A 12725-nucleotide genomic window follows, 5' to 3' on the forward strand; every position below is an offset into this window, starting at 1 on the left:
CTGACAGTCCCTTGATCCTATTCTTTCTCTTTAACTCCAGTTGTCATGACAGGTTTAGGATATTGAACACAAGTTTTATATGTTTTCCAAAATGAAAATTATTGAGTTGCAGCAAACATTTCCATGTTTTTAAGGCAGCAGGTGAACTTCTGTTTCTAAACGTAACCGACCTGAAATGTTTAACACTGTGTACGTATGGTATCATATCATTTCTACACAATATCCATAAGACTGTTCTGTATTATGTAATCCATAAGATATGTCCAATTTTAATCTGATACTCATCCAGCATTATAGATCAGCTGCTCAGCATCTGGAGCACAATAATATGTTCTCAGTCAATTTACATATTTTATGCAAGAGCTTTTGTTTCGAGGAACCTGGAGCCTATCCAAGGAGACTCAGAGCACAAGGTTGGGGACATCCTGGACACACCCCACTCAGCCTACCGCGTATATATTTAGACTGGGGAAGGAAACCTGAGAACCTGGAGGAAGCCCCGCAAAGCACGAGAAGAACATGCAAAATTCCCAACCCTTTAAAGCTTTAACTCAGACTGTATAAAATTGATGACACTAAGGTGTTACCATAGAAACCGTAATGTAGCTGGCGCTATCGTCCCAGCCGAAGATATGAAATTGGAAACAAATTCCAAGCAAAACAGACGCATGATAAATAGTTGCGAAATGTCTGGAATTTGGACAGTTTTAGAAACGTCATGACCATGAACCAAGCACACATTTGGTCTTTACGACATATTCAAAATAATTAGCATGGCTGGCTAGCTAGCTAAAGCTTAGTTAAAAGCAAATTAGCGCACCCTACTGTCCTGGACTTTTATGGACAGTAATGTTACAGCAACAAACTGCCATAATGTGTAAGAACTCTCTCTCTCTCTCTCTCTCTCTCTCTCTCTCTCTCACACTCACTCATGCCATTCCTGACGCTAGAACAAGCAGCTGCAAGTCCTAACTCAGCCTGACTTGCAGACGAAACGCAGAACAACACTCTGTATCCATTGCTGACTCAATCTTCATTAACCGTCGCTGATAAAGCACAAAGCCGACTCTCAGTTTCCAGGAACACTGCTTGCTTTTATGCCGAGAGGACAAAGCAGCCAAAAAGACACACCAATGTATACTTCTATCTGAATAATACGGACTTCCTGTCGGTTGGAAACGTTATTAATGTCGTGTTACAGTACAAAAGTGTGACCATTCTCATACTATCAGAGCTCTATAGAGAATCTGAGAGCATTTCAGGAGGCACAGAATGGGATTAGGGGAGCATTATGGAGCAGGTGTGTGTGTGTGTGTGTGGAGGGGTGGTAAGGGGGTTGTGTGTGTGTGTGGGGGTGTTTGAGGGAGAATGGAGGATTGAGCAGACCAGCTGTCCCTTACCATGTGAAAGAAGGGGACATCTGAGCATCTGAAAGAGCGAATTCAGATTTACTTACTTGAATGTATTTTTATTTGTATTAATAATTTCTATTATGCATGTTCATCTAGCAGGTTATATCATGAACACGAGTCTTTCTAATTACAGCAGCAGTTCTCATGTTTACAGGATCCATGTGGGAGGCGAATGAGGCCAATGAGACGCAGGGTTTGGGAAGTGTCCATACTTTCAGCCAGAGATTCCTCATTCACTCATACATTCGATGACCACCATGAAATGAAACAATATCAATAATAATATCTTATTTGGGAATCTGAAATATTTCCACACCTATAAATTGTGAATGACTGAGTGGGTGTTTATGTTGTCATGGAAACAGTCTTTCTGCACAAAATCATGTGCAAAATAGCCTTTTTTTTAAAAAAATTTTTTTTATTCATTTAACCACATTGAAATTGTAGTTTAGGAAGTTTAATTTAGTTTGTGAATGTACTCATCTTATGCTGATTTAATCTTTACTATCAGAAAGGATTTATTTATTTTTTAATTTTTCTCCAAAGCTCTGATCTGTGGTGTACAAATGTTCACTTCAGCCGTTTTTTTTTTCTTTCCTCAAATCCGCTTATGTATTCAAGCAAGAAAAAACATCTTCTGTAACTAAAAGCGCAAGTGTTTCTCACCTAAAATTTCACAAAGCAACTTTAAAGCTTCTTCATAAAAGTTGCTTAAGTTTTATATCCTGACAGAGAAACAGGATGTTGCGAGACGTGTCTCTATCTCGAACAGAGTGTTGAGTTTACTTTCTCTAACAGGAAGCAGTGTCTTGCACATATCTCAGTTTAGGAAGTGCCAATAGTGAGGCCTTTACCACTCTGTAACGCATGGAATCATGGGGGACGGCAGCAGTTTTGATAGCCAGCTTTTTAAAAAAAAATGATGAAAAAAACACACGTGTTTGTGTGGATAGTTTCCTGTCTACACGTACGAGATGTTTACAGCCTGCTATGTCGGGTTCGGTCATGTGACCCGAGTCTGTGGCTTCCGCTGGTTAATCTGATGTGTACCGGATGTGTGAAGGGGTTTTCCATTCAGGCTGAATGCGCTGTGGTAAAGAGCTGACTGTATTAATAGATTGTATGTTCAGTGTGTTGTATGATTTCACACATTCTTTCAACCTGCCTGCTTAGGCTGTGAAATCTTTCTGCCTAATGCAGCAAATGATTCAGTGTTCTAAGCTTACGTTACAGTTTTACATCATTACAAACCACTTTGATTCATGTTTAACTGTAGAACGCTTTAAATAAAGGACATTGCCATTACAAAGCGACTTTACCGAAATATAGAAAGCATGAGGAACAATGAACCAGGCTGAAAATGGAACTCCTTCACATCTAAGTGAAAATTAGTCCAATAGCAGCTTTCTAGCATTTTGTAGTACAAAATGTAGTGTAGTAGCAAGAAGAAGTGCAATTCAAGCCCTCAGATTATGCACTTATTTAACCGATGAAAGTGCCACTTCCTGTACTCAAATGTCCCTGCTTTGCTTACGCAGTGGAAAAGGGGCAGGGCTACCAGGTGCTGATGCTGGATGAGAAACATTTTTTATTTAAGATAAGTGATGACACTCCGGTAGACAAGACGTCTATTGGATGTATTTTAAATCAGTTCCAGCTTAGTTTGTTTTTCAACATACGGTAAAGATATACTGTATTCTACTAAAGCATTACAGAGTTTAGAGTTTTATACCATTAACGTCGACTGGGAAAGGCTTACACTTCCAGTTAGTAAAAAAAAACCATTAGTGTATTACCCTTCTAACATTCTACACTAGACGCTAGTGTACATAGTGCATAGTGGAAGTGCATATAGTGTAGTATGTTATTTAATTTGGGACCCAGCTCATGTGTTCTGCTTTGATTGATTTCCTCTGCTCCCACACATCACAGGAAGTTTACACTGCTAATCCCAGTCTGTTTGCTTTAGAGAAGCTCTCTGTTTGTCCAAGCTCCCTTTCACACACTGAGCAAGCCTCAGATCACACCAATGCTTCTCATTTCCACACCATCATGATCTCGATAAAATGTTTTGTACACAGCACTTTTACTCATCACGTAAGTCTGGTAAAATTCATTTCCGTAATAATTCTACAAAGGACTGACACAATGCTGCGTTTATCCCAGAAAAACAAATAACGCAGTTTGTATCAGTTCTCGAACCCGATTGGTCAGAAACCCATACCGGCGGCTCGGACACCAATCGTGTCGGCTTTGTGTTTCTATAGTAACAGCGTACAAAGGGATTTGTATGGCAGATTAGTATTTCTCAAAAAGCAGAGAATTAAAATGTGTGTAATCTTTGATTTGGTGGACATACTAATCTAGCAGTTTTTAGTTCTCCTGTAGGCTTTCTGACTGCAGGAAGTTTTCAGTCGAACTTTGTGGTTTCTCAGTTACACAACACACCGGGGTTTGGTCAGCATATCTTCAAGTAACAGTGTGTTGAGTGAGCGACTGTTTTTAGCTGATAACAGGAACTAACTTGTTTTAGGAAAATTCCACAGATGTATTTGGAGTTAAAAAGAATATGATGTTCTTTAAAAAAACAACCCCCCCCCCCCCCACACACACACACACGTTAATGTTGGCAACTTCCTGTGGCGTCAGAGGAATAAAACACTTGGTGTCCCAACCATCACAACACACTGTCACTGATTATATTTTCTATTACTCCACTCCCTTTTAGGTTCTGTTTCTTGCTCGCTTTCTTCCATATAAATGATCTGATGACTGTAACCATTTGACATTTATATTACATCTTATAAAATAATTACATAAATATTACACGTCGTTCAAACACATTAGGAAGGGAGAGGGAGGGAGGGAGGGAGCGAGTGAGTGAGAGAGGGGGAGAAAGCGAGAGAGAGAGAGATGGAGGGGGGAGAGAGAGGGAGGGGGGAGAGAGAGCGAGAGAGAGAGAGAAAGAGAGAGAGTTCTTACACATTATGGGAGTTTGTTGCTGTAATATTACAGTCCGAGAGAGAGAGAGTGAATTGACTGTAAGCGATAGCAGGAACTAATTGTTCGTTGTTTAATCTTAACGAACTCTAAATGGTGAAAACCTTGATATGATTGTTGTCAGATCTCTGTGGTATGAGCGGATTAACACACGCCACACCATGCAGTTAGAGGAAAAAGGATGTAGGGCAGGTAGAGGTGGTGGGTTTTAGTGTATTTAAATAAGTATTCTGAGTATTATAAATGGAATGAGTTCAGTGCTTGTTTACAAATTGAACATGGCAGCTTGTAGTTGTAGTATTAATAGGGATAGTGCATTCATTAATCATGTAAAGAAGCAGCACATTTCAGGATCTAACGCTAATATAAATATCATTAAAAAGGAATTATTAGCTGATTAGTCGGGGAAAGTTGTTAAAATTCGACAAATTAACCCGTTAGACCCATAACAGCATGTTGTTATATCTCACGTGAACAACATGAGGCCATTTAAGAGAAGAGCTGCTGCTTGACTAAGAATTTTGTCATCTGTTTAAAGCGAGTGATGATATTACAGTAAGCCGCTCCCAAATCACACTGACTAACGTCTGTGCTGGGTCAAAGTGCGGGAAAGATGAGTCACTGAGGGTTGCTTTCTCACCTTCAGGATTCTAGCAGTGATGAAGCTGTAGTTGACAACTTGAGTCAGTGTGTGTATACAGTTGAGGCCAAAATTATTAGCCCCCTTATGAAATTAGACAAAACTCTTGATTTCTCCATGGAAATGACCATTAACAACAAGTGTTTTATAGTGTATTTGTTTCCAAAATAACAAAGACAAAATCTCCACTAAGTTTGATTAGGATATTTAATTGAAATAGTGAGTTGAAACAAGAAAGGGCAAAAATGAAATGTCCAAAATTATTAGCCCCCGGTCATTAATAGTCAATAGTGAACCCTTTCTGAGCCACAACTGACAACAACCTCTTAGAGTAGTTCTTTACTAGGTTGGCACAGGTTTCCTGAGGGATTTTAGCCCATTCTTCCATTGCAAATTGCTCCAGCTGGTCCAAATTACATGGCTTCCGAGCATGGACATTGACTTTGAGCACTCACCACAAATTCTCAATAGGATTGAGGTCTGGGCTCTGTGCGGGCCACTCCAGGACCTTGGTTTTGGTATCCTTCAGGAACTGTTGGACCAATTTCGATGTATGCTTTGGGTCATTGTCTTGTTGGAAGACCCAGCGTTGACCTAAGGCTAGACTACGAGCAGATTTCTGCATATTATCCCTCAAAATGTCAACATAATTTTCTTTTTTCATGATGCCATGCACCCGAACAAGGCTCCCTGTGCCTGAAGCTGCAAAACAGCCCCACAGCATGATGCTGCCACCACCATGTTTAACAGTGGGAACTGTGTTCTTAGAGTTGAAGGCCTCACCCTTTCTTCACCAAATATAAGCAACATCCATGTGCCCAAACAGTTCCAGTTTAGTCTCATCAGACCAAAGCACAGACTCCCAAAACTCATCTTTACCTTTCAAATGTTCACGGGCAAACCTCAGTCTAGCTGTGATGTGCCGCTGTTTGAGTAAAGGGGTTCTTCTGGGACGATGGCCCTGAAGCCCACCACGATGAAGAGCCCTCACAACTGTGTTCCTTGAAACATCAACTCCAGAAGAGGCCAGGTCAGCAACAATCATCTTGGCAGATGTCCGGGGCATCTTGCTGATATCTCTGACTATTTTCCTCTCCAGGGTTCTTGAAATCTTGCGCTTACGACCACGCCCAGGTTTGTTTCTTACAGAATTTGTCTCCTTGTACTTGGCAATGATGCAACGTACGGCGGTTGTAGACACTGTGAAACGCTTGGAAATGGCAGTATAACCTTCCCCCTTATCATGAGCCTCCACTATCTTCTTTCTGAGCTCAAGACTGATTTCCTTTGTCTTTGGCATGGTGAGTAAAAATAGTCTCTCCCAATAATGTGTTCAAGTGCCCTGTTCCTTGGAGTCCTTTAATGCTGATTGAATGCCCAGGTATTGTTAGGAAGCCAGTTGACTGCACAGGTGTGGTTTGAAAACTGATTGATTAATTTGGTGTGTTTTGAAAGCTGATTGATTAATTGGGTGTGTTTTGAAAGCAAATATTCACAAGGGGCTAATATTTTTGACCACCCCATTTTCACTATATTTGATTATAAAGCAAGCCTATAAATGTATTTTATATTTCAAAATGTACCAAAAGCTACTAAATAGCACTGGTGAATGTTTGATTATATCAAGTTTTATCAATGCTACAAAAATTGGAAAGATCTTTAGGAAAATGTTCCAAAATTCCTGGGGGGCTAATAATTTTGGCCTCAACTGTATAAACCTGGGGTAAAATAGGGTAAACATGGACAGACAGACAGAATCTTTAATAACCCTGAGGGAAATTGTAGAAGATGTCTAGAGCAATGATGAATCTGACTCACTGACTTAAGAGCTATTACTATTGCTACTATTGCTACTACAACACACACACACACACACACACACACACACACACACACACACACACAAAATTTTTGAGTTTCCCTTATATGGTTGTGGTTTCCTGTTCTCATTAACACACTCACACACAGACACACACACACACTCACACACACACACACACTCTTGGTTTATGGTTTTATTTCCAGCTTCTCCATTTCTGCTTACTGATTTCCCCCTGATTCTCACAAATATTTTTTTTACTGTAACTTGTTTACAGAATCTGCTGAGCAACATAAATAAGCTTTTCTAAGATATTGTGGATCTTGTAATATTTTTATTCAATTTTAATTCTTAGTATATTTATTATTTATTATTTTTTTTTATTACAAACCCACCAGAAGCTTCTGATTCAATGTTCAAATTTGTCTCTAATTTTAAAATGTTCAATTTGTTTTTGTAGCCATTAAATAAAACCCTTGAGCTGTTTTTGTTCAACGCAACACTACTGATTTGCGGTCCGGTTATGAGACAGATTGTGTCTCATAAACATTGTATTTTTGTCATATGGCTCACTCCTACCTTTACATTTTATTATAACAGCTTGGAGAAGAAGAGACAGAAGCGATCCCAAACTGTTACCATTTAGAAAAGTACATATTGGATTGTGAGAAGAAGGCCAGAGAGTGTCCACTGGGTGGAGCTTCTGTGTTAGTGACAGCAGTGTGTGAGCGAAGGTCGGGGGGATGGAGAGAGAGAGAGAGAGAGAGAGAGTGGAAAAGAAGAGGGATGTCTAGCTGGACTACAGCAGTATACTTGCTAAGTGACAGCTCGGATACAAGCTTGGCTCTCTGTTCCTCTCTCTTTCTCTTTCTTTCTCTCTCTCTCTTTCTCTATCTCGCTCTCTCTTTCTCTCCCTCTCTCTTCATTCTCTTCATTTCTCTATCTAGTGTGTTATGGAAGGATATTGTTGCTCGCTGCCGCTGAACCGTTGTCTCTGGACCCTTTAAGGGACGCATCTGTTATACAGTTATTGTCTCATCACCGACGCTAATAGAACAGGAATTTAAGAAGTGCATGGAGATTGGCTGAAGAAGCAAATTTCTTCCCAGGATTAGACAAAACAGGTCAGTTTTTAGGCATCTTTTGTTTATTTTTGGCATAATAGCACCATGTAAAGTCCTAAGAGTTTTTTTTAGTCAGTGAAAAGTTTCATGTATTGAAAGCTTCTGTTAAAGGTCCTCTAGCATAGATAGATGGATTTCTGAATTAAACATGCTGACTGAGTTACTGCGTTTTTTAGGCTGATATGTGTGAATGACCTCTGACCTGATTGGATGGACACCTCACCTGCAGCATGTGTAGAAATCAATAAAGGCAACTGTTTAGTTTGCTTTTTTTCAGCATATCAGCTGATCCATATATTAGATTTGGCACAGATTGAACAACTCGCCCATTTTATCCAGCCTCGAGACTGGCCCAAAGCATTAACTCCCAAGTGGTTGTGTTGGTTCCGTCAAGTCAAGTCAAGTTTAACTTAACTGTTTAACTGATTTTTAATAATTAGGTTGTAGACTTGATATCCAGCAATAGTATGAGCAAATAGATATTGTTAGCATTGGCACACTGAGAACAGTAAACACTACGTTAGATAAAGCTGCTTCGTAGTCACGGCTCATGCTGCGTAAACAGAATTTCTGCCCTACTGTGCCTTGAATAAAATATAGTTCTGTCTTAAATGAGCTGAACTTTTTTTTTTTTTTGCTATGGAACAGCTCAGCGTTTGTCACTGTTTGCTGCAAAATCTTTCACTCCAGTAACCCCACGGTGGGCAGGGATGAGATGCTGAAAAATGGCCGAGCCGGGCAAAAAGCTAAAGCTCACAACTCAGCCTATATGACTTCTAGCTAGGAAAAGATGCTCACATATTCTTACTCAGGTGATCGTGAGGGTTTCCTTAACAAGGAGTTTAGCACATTATGTCATTCCAACATGGCTGCTCACAACATCAACAGTAAATAAAGCAGCACTTCTTTACTTTTAGAAGTAATGCGGTTTATATTAGTATTTACTTTAGTTCAGTGAACACACCGACGTATTCCGTTCATCCAAACTGTAACATTGGCTATACAGTACAGCTGATTTGAGGAGGAATTTATACATGACTAAACATCACTAAGGCTAGATTGCTAGCTTGTACATGAAGGAGTCTGTGTTTCTCCAGCCGAAGCTCCAACACATATAGTTTGAAAACAGCGTAATTACCGGTTCACTTTAGAGTTAAATGGAACACAGCATTACTTGCTGTCAAGTAAAATGCGTTTCTTTTAGGGAAACCACTTTGACACCTTGCTTCAAAATGTCCGCCTGAATCACAGTGTTTCTTATTCGGATCTGCAACAAGAATCTTGTCTGAATTGGACATTTAAAATCTGCCTAAGAAATCACTCTTTTTAATGGATTTTTTTTTATTATTGTGCTTCTTAGTATCGTTAATTCTATATAAAAATAAACATGCTTGTTTTCTAAGTCCTAGCCGATTTCCTAGCTGGGAACTCCATTCCGGAGCAAACATGGTACTGAAATGTCAGTTGACAATAACGTAATATTCCCATAGGCCAATTCTTCTAATATGTGCTCGGAAGATATGCAATTCTATGAGTCCATGAGGTCAAGCTTTTGTAATAAAGCTCGGTTTTTTTTTTTACCCAGGCTGTAAAACCAGGCTAGCTGTAGCCAGGCTCTGTGACCTGAAGTCATTATGGGCCACATTTTTGTGATTTACATAGAGGCCAAAATGTCTTTCGTTGTTTAGATTTTGGAGTTAGGTATGTAATCAGTTATTCAGTCACTGAATAAGAATGTGGATGAAAGTGGGACTCAGTGAGCGTGTTCTCGTTTAGCTTTTAGTGTGTGTAAGCTTCTGTACGATTCAGCTTCGTAGCCCAAGCGCAAGATCTAAATACTCGATACTTGAAATTTAACGCCTGACTGAATTTCAAGAGAGTGGATTATTCGGGTAAAAGATTTTCTGACCGAAGTTCCGGAGAAGTTGAACGAGGATACGAGGAAGACAAGACAAAATCTCATCTTGGGTCTTTCCCAGAATAGACTAAGTTCAATAATGCTAGTGAAGGTTGTGTGGGTGCATGTTATCTGTGATCTGCCCACTGCTTGTGTGTTCCTCTGCCAGTTTGGCCCACATTTCTCCTGTGGAACACTGAGCTCTCTTTTTCACCGCAGTTCAGGTTGAATCCCTAACGGCCTTGTTTGCTGCTGAACCGTCACCATATGTGTGTTTTGCGGCTCAGGTCAGTCCAAGTGCGTGAGGTCGTAGGGCTGGGGCATTTAAAGTCCTACGCTGCGTGACGGACACAGGCGTCTTTCTGTAGGTATTTTCTGAAGAATAAATGTAGATGATGGATTATTGGTGTGGATTTATGATCTGTTACAAATGTCTCAGGGGACAAGGTGGGGACATCCTGGACAGGGTGCCAATGCATTACAGTGCATATACACAGTCTTTGGATTAAACCTTCAGTCCTGGAGGTGCAAGGGACATGTGCAAACCAGAAAGCCCTCGTTCCACAGCTGTCATAAAACTAAAAAGATTTAGAAACTCTGGTATTTTGAAGATGCTCATTATTTGTTTTTTCACTCAACTTAAAATACAAGGCTGACTTAGCCAACAAGACACGGACATTCTCGCTGTAGTTTCGCTATCAGCTTTCCAGCCTCCAGTTCCTCCACTGCTGTGAAACTGACCTGAGGCTCAAAAAGGATTGATGGATGAGGCTGGTTCAAACGAGCGAGAGTTATTAGCAGGGCAGATGTGTCCGTGTTTTGCCCTCTCTAGAGAAGAGAACTGAAGCTCAGAAGTCTTCAGTCAGATTAGAGGAGGAGGAGGAGGCGTGTGGGACCGAGTGGAAGCTAAAGACATCAGGACGGGCAGTTGGCTGTGAGGTTAGATTGTATGGAACACATGGCAGTGGATCAAAGAAAAATTGTAAAGAGTGGTAAAATGGAGCATGATGAAAGTTACGAGCAGAACAGATACAGATAAGAGCTTCCACCCTTGAAGGAAAAAAGTGATTACGATTGGGATTTCAGATGAACCATGTTTGTTTCTCCCTAATTGAACACGAATTTTGGCATAAATGAACCAGAACTAAGATCTTTTCAACCCTTTTTGCAGTTTACTGACATTTTTCAATCAGTATAAACCACTGAATTACTTAATTGCCACAAATCTGATATAAGATCAGTCAGGAGACTAATCTAAACTAATGGGTTTCTGTGTGCTGAGTATCACAACTCTGGATTGTTACATCGCATAAATTCTTTTTACGCATAAAAATGTGAAATATGAAAAAAATGTGAAATTATTTATGCATAATTTTTTACGCATAAAAATGTGAAAATGAGCTGAATAAGCACAAAGTTCTTTACAGTTATTAATAATGATCTGAAACAATACTCCTCCATTCTGTATTGACGACTTCTCTGGATAAATCATCTGTACGGTGCTATAGAGGATACAGCCTTAATGCACACATTGTTCAGACGGTTCAATAACAGCTGGATCCCCAGGGGACGGAAAGCTTCAGAGAAGACACCATATCACTTAAACTCTAATGATCCAGTCTGAGATGAACCAGAGATGTTAACTCTTACTCGCTGACCAAAAAGAGGGATGTGGAAGATCACACAGATGAGAGATTATCGACATTGTTGGTTGATAAACTGATTTCAAATGGATTACTCCAAAATGGACAAGAGCTTCAGTGACTTTTTTTTTTGTTGCTGTTTGAGGAGGGCATAGCAGATGGGACAATGGCATTCGTAGCTGGAATTGGTGTAAAAGGGTTTTTCAATAAATGGTACGTCTACAGATGTGTGAGCTGGTTGCTTATAGGAAATGTGAGCTGAAGACAATTATGTGTAAGTCATTGGCAGAGAACCTATTGACTGGTTCCTTCTGTCATCCAGTTGTGTTAGTACAGCATTACTAGAACCTCATGCTTTATATCAAGTCAGAAAACTTGGGCTATATTATATCACATTATAGACAGCAGCCTAACAGGAAGTATGTGCTTCCTTGCTACAAAGGCTACAGATATTTTGCACTTTATGGTGTATGTGTAAGGGTTTTTCTAATTGGAAAAACCCATGCTTTTGAGAATGTGCTGCTTTAGATGAGAATTTGTAGGTAGTCTCACAATCTGATGCTGGAACAGATCCAAGTTTCAGGTCAGTTTCTGCTTCGTTCTAAAGCGAATGTTAACATACGTTATCATCCATAATGCACTGACTGGTTGATACAAATGATTTGTGGTTCATCACTGTTGATTAGATTATCTGACCTTCTATTCCAAGCTTTGGGGTAAGAGCCACCGTTTCTGTCGATGCGGCACTCTGAAAGAGAAAGACGACAGATAAAGTGCCTTTAGGTTTCAGGGGATTTCCTTCAGAACAGTGCAAAAGTTCATCACTTGCTAGATCTAATGCACAATATTTTAATAACTGAGTACATACCCAGTCAGCATGCACAGGGATGGGTTAAGTTGGTTCAGTGGACAAGTTAAAACTCCAGTGTGTTACCTAGTCCCATGTTTTGGTTGCCTGGAAACCTTATTGATTCTAATTAAAAAATGGTATCTGATTATGTAAAATAACATATGGAGAGCTTCAGCTAGTTAAGTGCACTAATAAAGACTAATGGAAAGAAGCTGAATTCCCAGGGAGAGGATGACAGTGCAGCCTTAGTCCATCATACGTCATCATCCAACTACAAATAACAAGCTTATAGCCTGGATATGAAATCAGTCTGTCCTGGAGTACAAAGGAGTCCAGTCCT

General features: G+C 39.9%; 1 protein-coding gene across 3 annotated transcripts in view; it reads left to right on the forward strand.

Moving 5' to 3' along the window:
• cyth1a (cytohesin 1a) overlaps window positions 1-12725 on the forward strand; it is a 53985-nt gene that overhangs the window by 17580 nt on the left and 23680 nt on the right. Inside the window, exon 1 of one of the 3 annotated variants that reach the window (XM_060892601.1) lies at window positions 7716-7995. The exons of the other annotated variants lie outside the window; for them this stretch is intronic. The gene's annotated coding sequence lies outside the window, so the exon portion shown is untranslated. Of the gene's footprint in view, window positions 1-7715; window positions 7996-12725 lie in introns of those variants that run through there. 3 annotated transcript variants of the gene reach the window in all.

Source organism: Tachysurus vachellii, chromosome 18 (genome assembly GCF_030014155.1).
Source record: "Tachysurus vachellii isolate PV-2020 chromosome 18, HZAU_Pvac_v1, whole genome shotgun sequence".
Classification (NCBI taxonomy): Eukaryota; Metazoa; Chordata; class Actinopteri; order Siluriformes; family Bagridae; genus Tachysurus; species Tachysurus vachellii.